We start from the raw sequence: 16,774 nt of genomic DNA on the forward strand, positions 1-16,774 counted from the left end.
TCCAAACAAGTTTTAGCTTAGCAGTCAGGACTCTTCAAAATCTCATCCCAACCCACCTTTTCATTTTTCCCCCTGATAGCCTGTCTTTATATTTTGCTCTTTGAAATACCACTTTGTTCTTTGCAATTCCTTCTCCCTGTGATATCCTAACCACCCCCTTCCCGTCTTTATTCATCTTTTAGAACTCCAATTCAAAGGTTGCCTTCTCAATATTTATACCATTTTGTTCATATTACTACAATATCTAACAGCATTTAACTCATAACATTCATTAATTTATCAGACATTTACTGGACATTTGTTATGTTTCAGAGATCAGTGCTGAATACTGAAGACACTGATATGAAAAGTGTCTCAAAAACTCAAGGAACTTTCAGTCTAGTGGAGAACAGTGACAAATAATGAATAATCACAATGCCATGAGATAAAATCAATGCTATACATATGTATAGGATGCTATAGGAACATTGAGGAAATCTGCAAGCCTATTTTGAATGCAAAGTGAGGAAGTTAGGAAAGTTTTCAGGGCTGAAATGATAATTATTAACATGTCTATTTCCCAATTCAATAAGGGCAAGTATTATATCTTCATCATTTTGTGTCCCTTGTGACTAGCAGAGTACCTGAAACACAGCTTATTGAATGAATAAATGAATGGATTAATTGTAAATAAAGGAGGCTGGACCAAAGGAACTTGAAGTAACTTTCAAAATCTAAAACTATGAAAGCCATCTTTGTGGAAGTCACTAATATATTACAAAGATAATGTTTCGCCCAGAAATGGACCCTCAACTCTATGGTCAACTAATCTTCGACAAAGCAGGAAAGAATATCCAATGGAAAAAAGATAGTCTCTTCAACAAATGGTGTTGGGAAGATGGGACAGACACATGCAGAAGAATGAAACTGGACCATTGCCTTACACCACACACAATAATAGACTCAAAATGGATGAAAGACCTCAATGTGAGACAGGAATCCATCAAAATCCTTGAGGAGAACACAGGCAGCAACCTCTTTGACCTCAGCCACAGCAACTTTTTCCTAGAAACATTGCAAAGGCAAGGGAAGCAAATGCAAAAATGAACTATTGGGACTTCAAGTTAAAAAGCTTTTGCAAAGCAAAAGAAACAGTCAACAAAACCAAAAGACAACTGACAGAATGGGAGAAGATATTTGCAAATAACATATCAGATAAAGGGCTAGTATCCAAAATCTTTAAAGAACTTATCAAACTCAACACCCAAAGAACAAATGATCCAATCAAGAAATGGGCAGAAGACATGAACAGACATTTCTGCAAAGAAGACATCCAAATGGCCAAAAGACACATGAAAAAGTGCTCAACATCACTTGGCATCAGGGAAATCCAAATCAAAACCTCAATGAGATACCACCTCACACCAGTCAGAATGGCTAAAATTAACAAGTCAGGAAACGACAGATGCAGAGAAAGGGGAACCCTCCTACACTGTTGGTGGGAATGCAAGCTGGTGCAGCCACTCTGGAAGACAGTATAGAGGTTCTTCAAAAAGTTGAAAATAGAGCTACCATATGACCCAGCAATAGCACTACTGGGTATTTACCCCAAGGATACAAATGTAGTGATCCGAAGGGGTATGTGCACCCCAATGTTTATAGCAGCAATGTCCACAATAGCCAAACTGTGGAAAGAGCCTAGATGTCCATCAACAGATGAATGGATAAAGAATAAGTGGTATATATATATACAATGGAATATTACACAGCCATCAAAAAAATGAAATCTTGCCATTTACAATGACGTGGATGGAACTAGAGGGTATTATGCTAAGCAAAATAAGTCAATCAGAGAAAGACAAGTATCATATGATCTCACTGATATGTGGGATTTGAGAAACAAGGCAGAGGATCATAGGTGAAGGGAGGTAAAAATCAAACAAGACGAAACCAGAGAGGGAGACAAACCATAAGAGACTCTTAATCTCAGGAAAAAACTAAGGGTTGCTGGAGTGGAGGGAGGTGGGAGGGATGGGGTGTCTGGGTGATGGACATTGAGGAGGGTATGTGCTATGGTGAATGCTATGAATTGTGTAAGACTGATGAATCACAGACCTGTATCCCTGAGATAAATAATACATTATATGTTAATAAAAAACAACAACAACAAACAAGGATAATGTTTCAAGCTTTAAGGATTAAAATCAAATACAACTAGTTAACAAAAGCTTTTTTGCAACTGGTTTGCCACCAGAACACAGGTGTTGTGAGAACCACTGCTCAACCAAACCAAAATGGGAAAGGAAAAGACTCACATCAACATCGTTGTCATTGGACACGTGGGTACGGGCAAGTCTACCACTACTGGTCATCTGATCTACAAATGTGGTGGGATCGACAAAAGAACTATTGAAAAATTTGAGAAGGAGGCTGCTGAGATGGGAAAGGGCTCCTTCAAGTATGCCTGGGTCTTGGATAAACTGAAAGCTGAACATGAACGTGGTATCACCATTGATATCTCCCTGTGGAAATTCGAGACCAGCAAGTATTATGTGACCATCATTGATGCCCCAGGACACAGAGACTTTATAAAAAACATGATTACAGGCACATCTCAGGCTGACTGTGCTGTCCTGATTGTTGCTGCTGGTGTTGGTGAATTTGAAGCTGGTATCTTCAAGAATGGGCAGACCCATGAGCATGCCCTTCTGGCTTACACACTGGGTGTAAAACAACTAATTGTTTGTGTTAACAAGATGGCTTCCACTGAGCCACCCTACAGCCAGGAGAGATACGAGGAAATCGTTAAGGAAGTCAGCACCTACATTAAGAAAATTGGCTACAACCCCGACACAGTAGCATTTGTGCCAATTTCTGGTTGGAACATGCTGGAGCCAAGTGCTAACATGCCTTGGTTCAAGGGATGGAAAGTCACCCGTAAAGATGGGAATGCCAGTGGAACCACACTGCTTGAAGCTCTGGACTGCATTCTGCCACCAACTCGTCCAACTGACAAGCCCTTGCATCTGCCTCTCCAGGACATCTACAGAATTGTTGGTATTGCTACTGTCCCTGTGGGCTGAGTGGAGACTGGTGTTCTTAAACCTGGCATGGTGGTCACCTTTGCTCCAGTCAATGTTACAACTGAAGTAAAGTCTGTTGAAATGCACCATGAAGCTTTGAGTGAGGCTCTTCCTGGGGACAATGTGGGCTTCAATGTCAAGAACGTATCTGTCAAAGATGTTCGTCGTGGCAGTGTGGCTGGTGACAGCAAAAATGACCCACCAATGGAAGCAGCTGGCTTCATGGCTCAGGTGATTATCCTGAACCATCCAGGCCAAATCAGTGCTGGATATGAACCTGTGCTGGATTGTCACACAGCTCACATTGCTTCAAGTTTGCTGAGCTGAAGGAGAAGATAGATCGTCCTTCTGGAAAAAAGCTGGAAGATGGTCTCAAGTTCTTGAAATCTGGTGATGCTGCCATTGTTGATATGGTTCCTGGCAAGCCTATGTGTGTTGAGAGCTTCTCTGACTATCCTCCTCTGGGCCATTTTGCTATTTGTGACATGAGACAGATGGTTGCTGTGGATGTCATCAGAGCAATGGACAAGAAGGCAGCTGGAGCTGGCAAGGTCACCAGGTCTGCCCAGAAAGCTCAGAAGGCTAAATTAATATTATCCCCAATACCTGCCACCCCAGTCTTAATCAGTGGTGGAAGAATGGTCTCAGAACTGTTTGTGTCAATTGACCATTTAAGTTACATAGTAAAAGACTGGTTAATGATAACAATGCATCGTAAAACCTTCAGAAGGAAAGGAGAATGTTTTGTGGACCATTTGTTTGTGTGTGTGTGTGTGTGTGTGTGTGTGTGGCAGTTTTAAGTTATTATTTTTTAAATATTTTATTTATTTATTTGACAGAGAGAGACACAGCGAGAGAGGGAACACAAGCAGGGGGAGTGGGAGAGGGAGAAGCAGGCTTCCCGCTGAGCAGGAAGCCCGATGTGGGGCTTGATCCCAGGACCCTGGGATCATGACCTGAGCCGAAGGCAGACGCCTAATGACTGAGCCACCCAGGCACCCTTAAGTTATTTTTAAAATCAGTACTTTTTAATGGAAACAACTTGACCAAAAATCTGTCACAGAATTTTGAGACCCATTAAAACAAAAGTTTAATGAGAAAAAAAAATCAAATACAACTAGTTAACAAAAATGAGGGTTCTAGAACACATTTTCCCCTCCAACTTCAAAGCAAGCCTGAAAATAAGGGTAGTATGGCTTTAACCCAGTGCTGGAGAACTGAAAGGCAGAACAGACCAAGAGGAGACCAGTGGGCTTGGAAGTAACTTGATAAAAAAAGGTAAAGGAGAGAGAGAGGAAAAAAGATGCCATCTAGTGAAACTTACTAAGTTCTCTGCTTCTTTTAAGGACACAGGGTGACATGAGACCTTGGGGTTATATAGACCTAACTTTCAGCTTACCAGAAATACAGGATTAGAGCAACAAATTGAAACATCACCCAAGGAAACACAGACAAATCCAGAATGTAGGACATTCTATAAATCAATTTATGTCATCCCATCTGAAAGTCAATTTCATAAAAACAAAACCACACTACAATGGTGTGGGACTTTTCTAAATTTGAAGAGATTAAATTCTGGTCAAAGGAAATTTAGAAACAACTGGGCAGTTTGGATATTGATGAGAAAGAAGATACTAAGGAATTACAGTTAATGTTTTAGGTGTGCTCATGCTGTTATGTAGGAAAATGTTCTTGTTTTTAGGAAATACCAGCAGAATATGTTAGGATGAAGTGTTAAGATAGATTTACTTTCAGATGGATTCAGGAGAGAGACAGAGACGGAGAGAGATGGAGAAAAATAAAAACAGACAAGCAAATTTTCCAAAATGTGAACCATTGTTGCATCTGACAGTGTTTACTGAACTAGTTTATCATTTCATTGGCATATTTGAAAATTTATCATAATTAAAATAGGTAAAAAGAAAAAAATTAATAAAGGGAATTTCTTAATGCCAAAAAAAAAAAGAAAAGAAAATAAATCAAGTCATCAGCCCATACCCCCAGACTAATCCATTGAGGTTTAGAGCATAGTAACTCTACTAGCCAAAGTTCAAGCCTCTGGGGCTCCTTCTGGCACTAAGTAGAAATGACAATTTTGTGATAGGGACTGCATTGAGAAAGTTCTGTGGAATTTCAAAGATAAATTGTGAGTCCTGAATTACAAAAATACATACATCTCTGACTCTGACTTATGGCAAATATAAACAGGTTTTGTAGGCTAAGGTTAATGAGGGAACGCGAAGTATGTATGTGCAGTTTTGCACAAACTGCATGTCGGATATATGGATTATACAGGATTTTCTATTAATTAAACTTGCTAATACAACTCTGGTGAAAGAGTGCTTATCCTAAAGTTTAGAAATTCCTAGGAGTCCTGAAAAATCAGGGAGGCAAGATAAACCAGCCAGCAGTATTCTTGAAAAACAATTACCTTGGAAAAGTTATAGAAATGTATTTGAAAGCGATTTAATGGGTACTCCCAGAACCTAAGAAAAATTAAGTACATGAATTGGAATTAAGTGGTGGGCCCTAAAATTTTTTTTCTATGTTCTTTCATTTGTTTCTTGTTTTCCCTTGAGAAGGCTAACTGCGTGTGTTGGCAAAGCATGTGTACCCTCGTGGTTTCTTATCCTGGAAATGAAGAGTTATGAGTATGAACTTCCCATTGCTCCCTGTTGCATGCTAGAAGATGCTCCACCCTGGAATACTCCCTCATTTGATTTGGGACTGGCTTTGCTAAAATGGGTATTGGAAATTTCACCCCCACAAGAAGCCACCCAGACTTACTGTTCACTGGACATATCCTCCAGAACTGAGACTTATTAGGTCTGCCTGGTTCAGTCAATGTTCCAGCCAGCCAGAGAACATACACTCCGTTTGGAAAAAATTACCATAGTGGCTTTTCTCACACCAAAAATACATGTGGTCCCTTATTACCATTGTATCTTGAGAAAGTGGAAGATCAATACATACCTTTGAAATTAGAATGTTCAGGAAAGAGGTTAATGCCCCCACAAGCCAATCCATTAACCCAGGAAGTTAAATCTCTCCCATGCAAGTTAATCCTTCCATTTCGAACTTACTATCAAGGTCAAGGTATTTGGGGTTCTATATACATAGAAAAGTCAAATACATAAGCTTCTGGTACTCAGGGATTTTTGTCTCTTAAGACCCTTCTGGCCTCAAATTTTGTATCTAGTTGACAAGTATGGCTGCTCCACATTTCAAACAACTAATTTATCCTTAGTCCCTGGAATAGGGAACAGAGCCTATGAGAAAACCATACACAGGTTGTACGTACACCATCCGGCACACGTACACAGGTTGTTACAATGGTTTTTAGTCTGGCCTTGCCATTTTCCTCCAACAGCTAGCTCCCTAATTTGAAATTTGAAAGCTGGCCAGACTTCTAGGAACTTCCCTGGGGCCCAAGGCAAGGGAAATAATATCCCTAATTTGCAAATGGCTTCATTTGATCACACAGTGGCTGAATAAGAGCAATGGGCACCATGGAGGCCCCTCAGCTTTGCTGTGATCAGAAAGGAAAAGGTGAATAACCATGTCGGGGTCACTGAAGGTTTGTCCTCCAAAACAAAATGTCTTTGAATTCTGCTTCATGCCCAAACCTCTATCAGATCCAAATTCACTACCCTTGAGCAGCCCAGAGAGTTTGTCTTTATTCATTTTCATGGCTTTCTCTAATTCCTTTATTCTTCTTTCCTGCTTCCCGGGGGATAGACTGAGTTTTCTTCTACTACTTTAAATGCTGTATATTTACCTTTTTCTTATACATCCATACTTATGTTCATAACCCCTTATTGGATGCTTAATGATATCAATACTTTTATCTTACCTTAAAAAAACACTTTACCATGTGTTGTCTCCATATTCATGCACATATGTTGTTTAAATTTTAGTTCTGGGTTAGATACTTCCCTTTTTGCTTTTTTTTCCATTCTAGCTTTTTAAAAAAGAGAATAAACTTCACCAAGATATTTGATCATCTTTATATTCTCATCTCTAATAGCAGCTCCTGGGTGTGTTTCTCTTATTTAGAACTTTCTCCAAGAGTATATTCAATATAGTATCTTTATGAGGTATACCTGAGGCTGTGCATGCCTAAGAATATTTTTTATTAAGCCATTTTTTAAATGAAAATGTAGCTGGATACAAAATTCTTAGTCCAAAGGTCTTTTCCCTCAATATGTTAAAAATACAATTTTGTTCTCTTTTTGTATCCACTACTGCTGTTGACATGTCTGACCACTTCTTCAGGAAGGAACTCATGCTCTTCCCTTGAGCATGATACATCCAGAGGCTCCTTGTCCCTTTAAATGGATTGGGCTGCCAGCATGATCCATGTTACTAGCTACTTAGCCAAAGCTTTGCTCTCACACAAATCCCTCCACATATGTTAAATGCCTGTTTTGGCAGCTGAATACTGTTTTGGGCCCTTAGCACATGAAAGTTTAAGCTTGTCAAAACAAGCGCAAGTGAGAGAAATTGATGGGCAAAGCTTGCTAATGTGATGTCAGAAAGCAGCAAATGGTTCACATCCAATTCACGGAGTCCTAGCTGGGTAAAACACTGGAGTTCTATTTCAGTTTTCTTCCTCAAGCTGATCTCAAGATGCAAGCTGTAGTGATACACAAGAGATAAAACTACTTTCCAAAAAGTTTTGTTTTCCTTCCTGTAAGATTATATGGACTCTGAACAAGGAATGTGGATGGTGTGATGCAAGTCAATGACTACTGTCAACAACTTCAATAGTAAGAAGTCCTAGCAATATAGTCAAAATACTCTTCACTCATTCATCTACCTATTCATCCATTCATCTGCCCATTAAAAGCATTCTTAAGCCCTTGCTACATGTCAAGCTCTGTGTTGACAATGTATCAGGCATATGAATGAGAGATTTCCCATGTGGAGCTGACTAAATTGTGGAGGAAATAGGTATCAGTCCAGGAGTGTCCCAGATAAATGCAAGATCACACGTAAGAGGAGAGAGTATTGAAGGAGAGATTATTGTGCTCTTCAAACATGTAAAAGATGGGTGTGACATGGTCAGGAGGTCAGGGAAGGTAGCCTTGTGGAGCTGAGGAATGAAGTGAGATTAGGAGGATGACCAGGAATTAAATAGACAAAGAGGAGGAAGGAAGAGTGTTCTAGGCAGAGGGAACAGCATGTGAAAAGAATGTGGCAGGCAGGATGGCTGGGAGTCCAAGGGACACAAAGGAGGCCAAGGTGGCCAAAGCACAGAACTCACCAGGCAACATCATGTGACACAAGAATGGGGAAGTGGGTTGGGGTCACAATGTGTGGGACCTCCTAAGCCTTGTTGGGGATTTTGGTCTTTAGCCTGTGGGCAAGGAGAAACTTTGAAGTTTTTAAGCCTGGGTATGGATCAGTGTTACATGTGGAAAATTTTACTTTGGCTGTAACATGAGGATGTATTAGTGTGGGAAAGGATCATGAATTGTAGCAGCTGAATAACACTTCCAGGAACTGGAAATATGTAATCATGTGTCTAAGTAAAAGCAAAGCTTTCTCACATGTGTCTATTTAGCCTACTTTGGAATATTACTGCCTGTGTACATGAGCACAGAGACAATTTCCTTTCCCTATTTATTTCACACAGTTTTGGAAATTTGTAATTATGTTGACTTCTAGAATAGATCAATCAATCCACTATCATGTAGAGCTATGAGCAGGTCTTTTTATTATTATTTTTTAAAGATTTTGAGAGAGAGAGAGAGAACGAGCAGGGGAGAAGGGCAGAGGGAGAGGGAGAAGCAGACTTCCTGCTGAGCAGGGAACCCTATGTGGGACTCGATCCCAGGACCCTGGGATCATGACCTAAGCTGAAGGCAGAGACTTAATCGACTGAGCCACCCAGGTGCCCTGAGCAGGTCTTTTTAAAACAGGTTTCCTGTGGTTGATCATCTGAAAACTGATGGCATTGTTTCTGATGATTCCCTGATGCAGTGTTTCTCATACTTTAGCCTGCATCAGAATTATCTGGAGGACTGGTGAAAACACACTGCTGGGCCCCATTCTCAGAGTTTCTGATTCAGTTTCTAGGGTGGGGGACCAATAATTTGCCTTTTTAATGAGATCCCAGGTGATGCTGATGATGCTGATCCAGGAACCACATTTTGAGAACCACTGCCCCAATGCATTAGACCCATCTCTGGCTGTACATTAAAATCACCTCAGGAGCTTTAGCAATACCAGCTTCAGGGGCTCCCAGACCAAATAAGTCATAATATCCAAAGTGATTGTGACATCTATACATTAGACCAGAGAAACACTGATCTGGTGCCTTAGACATTTAGTATTAAGCCTTAAGTTGCATTACTTTGTCTCTCTTTTCCCTTTATTTTTAGTTGACTCATTAAGGCCTAACCATAAAGAAATATGGAGCTTTTCAACAGAAATAATTTTGGGGGGGGGGCGCCTGGGTGGCTCAGTCATTAAGTGGCTGCCTTTGGCTCAGGTCATGATCCCGGGGTCCTGGGATCGAGCCCCACATCGGGTTCCCTGCTCCACGGGAAGCCTGCTTCTCCCTCTCTCACTCCCCCTGCTTGTGTTCCCTCTCTTCTATGTCTCTGTCAAATAAATAAATAAAATCTTTAAAAAAAAAAAAAGAAAAAAAAAGAAATAATTTTGAGATACATACTATTTATAAAATATTTTTCTGACTTTCTTCTATGTGTGTGCAACTGTTTAAACATTTATTTATGAAATAGGATCATACTATTCACAGCATATTTTAATATGTTTTTTAAAAAAGTTTTTTTTTATTTATTTGATAGAGAGAAAGAGAGAGGGAGAGAGCACCAGCTGGGCTCAGGGCAGAGGGAGAGGGAGAAGCAGACTCCCTGCCGATCGGGGAATCTGACAGGGCACTTGATCCCAGAACCCTGAGATCATGACCTGAGCTGAAGGCAGATGCTTAACCAACTGAGCCACCCAGGTGCCCCTTTAATATGTTTTAAATATGTTTTTCCTGCTCATTGATATACCTTGAACAGATTCCCACACTTAAATATCAATGAATATGTTCTTAAAAACATCATTTTTTAATTTTTTATTGTTATCTTTATCCCCCCATACATTACATCATTAGTTTTAGGTGTAGTGTTCCATGATTCATTGTTTGTGCATAACACCCAGTGCTCCATGCAGAACGTGCCCTCCTCAATATCCATCACCAGGCTAACCCATCCTCCCACCCCCCTCCCCTCTAGAACCCTCAGTTTGTTTTTCAGAGTCCGTCTCTCATGGTTCGTCTACCCCTCCGATTTCCCCCCCTTCATTCTTCCCCTCCTGCTATCTTCTTCTTTTTTTTTTTTTCCCGTAACATATATTGCATTATTTGTTTCAGAGGTACAGATCTGAGATTCAACAGACTTGCACAATTCACAGCGCTTACCATAGCACATACCCTCCCCAGTGTCTATCACCCAGTCACCCCATCCCTCCCACCCCACCCCCCACTCCAGCAACCCTCAGTTTGTTTCCTGAGATTAAGAATTCCTCATATGAGTGAGGTCATATGATACATGTCTTTCTCTGTTTGACTTATTTCGCTCAGCATAATACCCTCCAGTTCCATCCATGTCGTTGCAAATGCCAAGATCTCATTCCTTTTGATGGCTGCATAATATTCCATTGTATATATATACCACCTCTTCTTTATCCATTCATCTGTTGATGGACATCTTGTCTCTTTCCACAGTTTGGCTATTGTGGACATTGCTGCTATAAACATCGGGGTGCATGTACCCTTTCGGATCCCTACTTTTGTATCTTTGGGGTAAATACTCAGTAGTGCAATTGCTGGATCATATAGTATCTCTATTTTCAACTTTTTGAGGAACCTCCATACTGTTTTCCAGAGTGGTTGCACCAGCTTGCATTCCCACCAACAGTGTAGGAGGATTCCCCTTTCTCCGCATCCCCGCCAACATCTGTCATTTCCTGACTTGTTAATTTTAGCCATTCTGACTGGTGTGAGGTGGTATCTCATTGAGGTTTTGATTTGGATTTCCCTGATGCCAAGTGATGTTGAGCACTTTTTCATGTGTCTGTTGGCCATTTGGATGTCTTCTTTGGAAAAATGTCTGTTCATGTCTTCTGCCCATTTCTTGATTGGATTCTTTGTTCTTTGGGTGTTGAGTTTGATAAGTTCTTTATAGATTTTGGATACTAGCCCTTTATCTGATATGTCATTTGCAAATATCTTCTCCTATTCTGTTCGTTGTCTTTTGGTTTTGTTGACTGTTTCCTTTGCTTTGCAAAAGCTTTTTATCTTGATGAAGTCCCAATAGTTCATTTTTGCCCTTGCTTCCCTTGCCTTTGGTGATGTTTCTAGGAAGAAGTTGCTGTGGCTGAGGTTGAAGAGGTTGCTGCCTGTGTTCTCCTTTAGGATTTTGATGGACTCCTGTCTCACATTGAGGTCTTTCAACCATTTGGAGTCTATTTTTGTGTGTGGTGTAAGGAAATGGTCCAGTTTCATTCTTCTGCATGTGGCTGTCCAATTTTCCCAGCACCATTTGTTGAAGAGACTGTCTTTTTTCCATTGGACATTCTTTCCCGCTTTGTCAAAGATTAGTTGACCACAGAGTTGAGGATCCATTTCTGGGCTCTCTATTCTGTTCCATTGATCAATGTGTCTGTTTTTGTGCCAGTACCATACTGTCTTGATGATGACAGCTTTGTAATAGAGCTGGAAGTCCGGAATTGTGATGCCACCAGCTTTGCTTTTCTTTTTCAACATTCCTCTGGCTATGCGGGGTCTTTTCCGGTTCCATACAAATTTTAGGATGATTTGTTCCATTTCTTTGAAAAAAGTGGATGGTATTTTGATAGGGATTGCATTGAATGTGTAGATTGCTCTAGGTAGCACTGACATCTTCACAATATTTGTTCTTCCAATCCATGAGCATGGAACGTTTTTCCATTTCTTTGTGTCTTCCTCAATTTCTTTCATGAGTATTTTATAGTTTTCTGAGTACAGATCCTTTGCCTCTTTGATTAGATTTATGCCTAGGTATCTTATGGTTTGGGGTGCAATTGTAAATGGGATCGACTCCTTAATTTCTCTTTCTCCTGTCTTGTTGTTGGCTTAAAAACATCATTTTTAATGCTGATGTATTATCTCATTGTGTGAATAGCAGTTCTAATGATATCCTTAAAAATTCCTAGAATCAAAATTACTGGGTATGTGAAATTCGTGTTTTAAGACTTTTGGTACATATTACCAAATTGTTCTACAGAAAAGTGTATACAGATTTGTACTCTCATATTTAAGTTTCCACTTCCCCACACTTCAACCAACCTTTGTTAACTAGTATTAAAATTATTTTCTAATTCAGTACTTGAAAAATTATATTATTAAAAAAATTTTAAGTTTATCTGAGTTTTCCTTTAAAAGGCCTTCTAGTCAACATCCACTTTTTTCTCAATCAGCATAGTTAATGAAAACCTATATGCTGTATGTGAGCATCACTTAGATCTTTAAATTACCACCTTTGTGCACATCTTATGACACTGGTGGGTGTTGAAGACCAGATACTCTTTTAGTTGTCTCTATCATTTTTCCATCTTCTACTATGAGAATGAATGTCTTGAAATGCATGGTCCCCAAAAGATATTATTATCTAGATGTGTGTGTGTGTGTGTGTGTGTGTGTGTGTGTGTTCAGTTATGACTCATGTCTTTGGAGGTGAACAGCACTGACTTCAGTAATCTAGGTGCTGACGAAACCTATTACATAATTTCCTATAGCGTGGATTGTAGTCAGCAGGGCAGGATTTTTCCTCTCTACTCCTTGCTCCAACTTCTTCCCACAAAACGCACAGCTTTCTCCCTACCATCCTGGATGCTCCCACAACCGGTTTCCACCCCCTTTGAATTTGGATCTGCTGCTGTAGGGAGAGAACATTTCCCTTCCTACATGGCCTTGGCATGCCTGAAAGAGAAGGCAGGGAGAAGGTCCCCTTTTGTTCAGCAATCTCCTCCTCCCAATTCATGAGCTCCAGTCTATACTGCTGTTGCTACGTCACACTGTTGAAGACCATGCAACCAAGCTTCACGTAGCCCAGAGGGTGTTCTTTGGCAGGTGTAGCTCTGGAAGTTGGCTTGGCTTCAAGAGAAAGAGGGCTTGGTCTATGCTGCATCATTAGTAATTTCCAAATCAACACAAAGGGAAAATGTCCTCACTGGGACGAGCTGCAATGCAGCCTCAGAACAAGCTGAGTGACCCAGTTGGGTGTATGACATTACATTCTTATGTGTGTTATCTTTACACCAGCTCAACTAAAAACATATAAATGATGACATTCAAGCCAAAAACTATATATAAACATATATATGGTATATATATTATATATATAAAAAATATATATGGCATATATATTATATATATAATATGTATGGCATATATGTTATATATATATATTCAAATATGGAGAAACACTCAGTTTGGAATAATCCAGAATTCTACCAGAAATACGTCTTCTCAACTCAGAAACGGTGCTTCTTTTCATAAAATATCAGGGAGGAGTTGGTCACAATTTCCCATCTCCACATGGAACCCGTATTTCAATGTCTTTAATTCTTAAGGGAGTCACTCTTTAAATTTACTACAAATCTGTTTTGCTGTAGTTTATCTCTTGGCTGCCACACCACCGTAATTGAAAGAGTCAATCATAATTACATGCAGACATTTAGAAAAGTGATTGACATCCATAGGCACATATCCATACTCCAGTCTGCAGGAAAGCATCTGTGGAAGGCTTCTAGGCTCCTGTGGAAGGAGTTTGGACTGGACAATCTTTCAATCCTTCATACTGTAAGGTCCTGTGTCCTTAGAACTTCATGTTAGCATTGTGGGAAAGAAATGAAGAAGTTGTCCCTACTCCCTTTTCCCAAATCTTCTAAAAACCCTTCTGTATTGATGTCTGACTTACATATAATGAAGTGCACAGATCTTAACCATATAGTGTTTAAGCTTGACCCTGATAAAAATTAGAATAATATCAGTCCTCAAGAGAGGTTCCCTCATGTCCCTTTTTAGTCACTATCTTCCCAAAGGCAATATCTATTTTCTACTCTACCACCATAGATTAATTTTGCTTGGTTTTGAATGTTATATTAATGGAATGATGAAGTATACACTCTTTTGTGTCTAGCTTTTTTCATGCAATATATCTCTGTGAGATTAATCTATATTGTTGAATGTAGTAGTAGTTCATTGTTCTTCATTTCTTATATTCCATTGTACAAACATACCACAGTTTATTTGTCCATTCTGTGGATGGATATTTGAGTTGTTTCTAATTTTTTTACTGTCATGAATAAAGCAGCTATGAACATTCTTATATGTGTTTTATTGCACATAAGCATCCATTTCTATTGCGTATATATCACCAGGAGTGGAATTGTTGTGTCATAGGGTCATATAGCTCAGAAGATACTGCTTGTTAATTTTCCAAAGTTGTTTTACCAATTTACATAGCCACCAACAATGTAAATCTCTATACTCTAACCAACACTCGGTGGTGTTGTCCTTTCAATTTAATTCAATCTAGTGTGATATATCTCATTATGGTGTTTCCCTGCATTTTCTTGAAAACTAACAGCTGAAGCTTTCCATATGCTTCTTCCTTCCTTCCTTCCTTCCTTCCTTCCTTCCTTCCTTCCTTCCTTCCTTCCTTCCTTCTTTCCTTCCTTCCTTTTTCTTCTTTTTCTTTCTCTTTCTTTCTTTCTTTTCTTCTTTTTTACCATTTCTGCCTTTATTGTATATTAAATTTCCTTATACATTTATTCCTTTTTTGAAATTTGTATCCCATTAGTCTCTCAGCCTATCCATGAGTTAACACAACACTATTTTAATTTCTACTTTTTTTTCTATATACCCTATGCTGTACTTTTCATCTCCATGACTTATTTATTTTATAACTGAACATTTGTGCCTCTTCATCCCCTTCACCTATTTTGCCCAGCACCCGTGACCTCCCCTCAGGCAACCACCAGTTCTCTGTATTTAAGAGTCTGTTTGTTTTTATTTATTTTGTTTTTTAGATTCCACATATCATACGGTATTTGCCTTTCTCTGTCTGACTTATTTCACTTAACATAATATGCCCTGGTCCATCCATGTTGTCACAAATGGGAAGATTTCATTCCTTTTTATGGCTGAGTAATATTCCGTTGTTTAGGTATAACGCATCTTTATTCATTCATTTATTGATGGACACTTGGTTTGTACCCTATATATGCACTAGATAAATGCACCCCTTTGTTTATTGCAGCATTACTTATAATAGCCAAGATATGGAAGGACCCTAAGTGTCCCATTATTGTTTAAATAACTCTAATCAGGCCTTTACCTCCATCAGTCCAGTGGAACTGCTGCTTTCAAGTAACAAATGGCCTCCATGTTGGTCAATCACTTCTTAGTCCTCATCTCATCCTCTTGATCTCCAAAACCACACATCCCTTGTTTTCCTCCTACATCACTGGCTGTTCTTTCTCTCTCTCTCTCTCTTTTTTTTTTTTTTTTTGCTAGTTCTTCTTACTCTCCCAGTATTCTAACATAGAAGTGACCTATTCAATCCCACCTCTCCCCTGATCCCAGCCTCCTTTTTCCCTTCTCCTACTTTATGTTTCTCTGTATCGATTATGACCATTTATAATAATATATGGTATGCCAATATTTATTGCTTCACTCCTACTACTATAGGGGATGAAAACTCCATGAAGGCAGGATTTTTGTCTCTTTTGTGTCCTGATATATTTCCTATACCTAGAACAGTCCCTGTCACATGGCAAGAACTCAATAAATATTTGATGAATAATTGAGTGATTGAATGAATGAAACAATAGGAAAAAAAATGGTCAGAAGCAATGGGAAAATATATTCTGCTAAGAAATATTTAATGGATGACTATTACAGGCATAGCCCTATTTGGACCTAGACACTCTGAACTTTATATGACTTGCATCACCAGAGTTCAAGTTTCAAAGGCAGATGCCTTTAATTTTTTTTTTAAGATTTTATTTATTTACTCGAGAAAGAGAGAAGGAGAGACAGTGAGAGAGTACAAGCAGGGAGGAGAGGGAGAAGTGGGCTCCCTGCAGAGCAAGGAGTCTGATGCGGGGCTCGATCCCAGGACGCTGGGATTATGACCCAAGCTGAAGGCAGACGCTTAACCGACTGAGCCACCCCGGCACCCCTGCCTTTAATTTTATGAGTAGTACATAAGTAGGTAGAGAGGAAATCGAATCCTTGAAACATTTGGCTTTGTTTTTTTGTGGCAAGTGTCAAGATTTCTTAAAAGAAAACACCCAAAATAACTTTGTAATCAGTTTACACTGTGATGTAAACTGAGGAAGGGTGTGGTTTGGCACACATCACTTCATCCAGTTCTACCAGGAGCTTCCTCAGAACTCAACAGCTGCTGAATTAGTAGCTAAGGTATATCAGCTACCAAATTACTAAATTCTAGGTTATATAATGAAGATAGTTGGTAAGCTTAGACTAAAATCTCTGTGGCCAGAGAAGACATTTCAAACTGAAAATTAGCACAAGAAAAGGGCAAAGACAGCAAGTTTGGTAGTTTTTGTCACAAAAAGCAAAGATCTCTGGGCTTTGGCCCAGGGAAGAGCCAGGGAGTAGACAATAGGTGAGAGATGCGGATTCA

The 16,774-nt window shown here is 39.5% G+C and overlaps 1 pseudogene across 1 annotated transcript in view; it reads left to right on the forward strand.

The window, feature by feature from the left end:
- Nucleotides 1-2,271: 2,271 nt before the first annotated feature.
- The window catches only part of LOC118523490 (elongation factor 1-alpha 1-like), a 326,251-nt pseudogene continuing 311,748 nt past the window's right edge, over nt 2,272-16,774 (forward strand). The window contains exon 1 of the transcript XR_013449827.1: nt 2,272-3,803. The product of XR_013449827.1 is annotated as an elongation factor 1-alpha 1-like (transcript). The remainder of the gene's footprint in view (nt 3,804-16,774) is intronic.

The sequence above is a fragment of the Halichoerus grypus genome, chromosome 7 (genome assembly GCF_964656455.1).
Source record: "Halichoerus grypus chromosome 7, mHalGry1.hap1.1, whole genome shotgun sequence".
NCBI lineage: Eukaryota > Metazoa > Chordata > Mammalia > Carnivora > Phocidae > Halichoerus > Halichoerus grypus.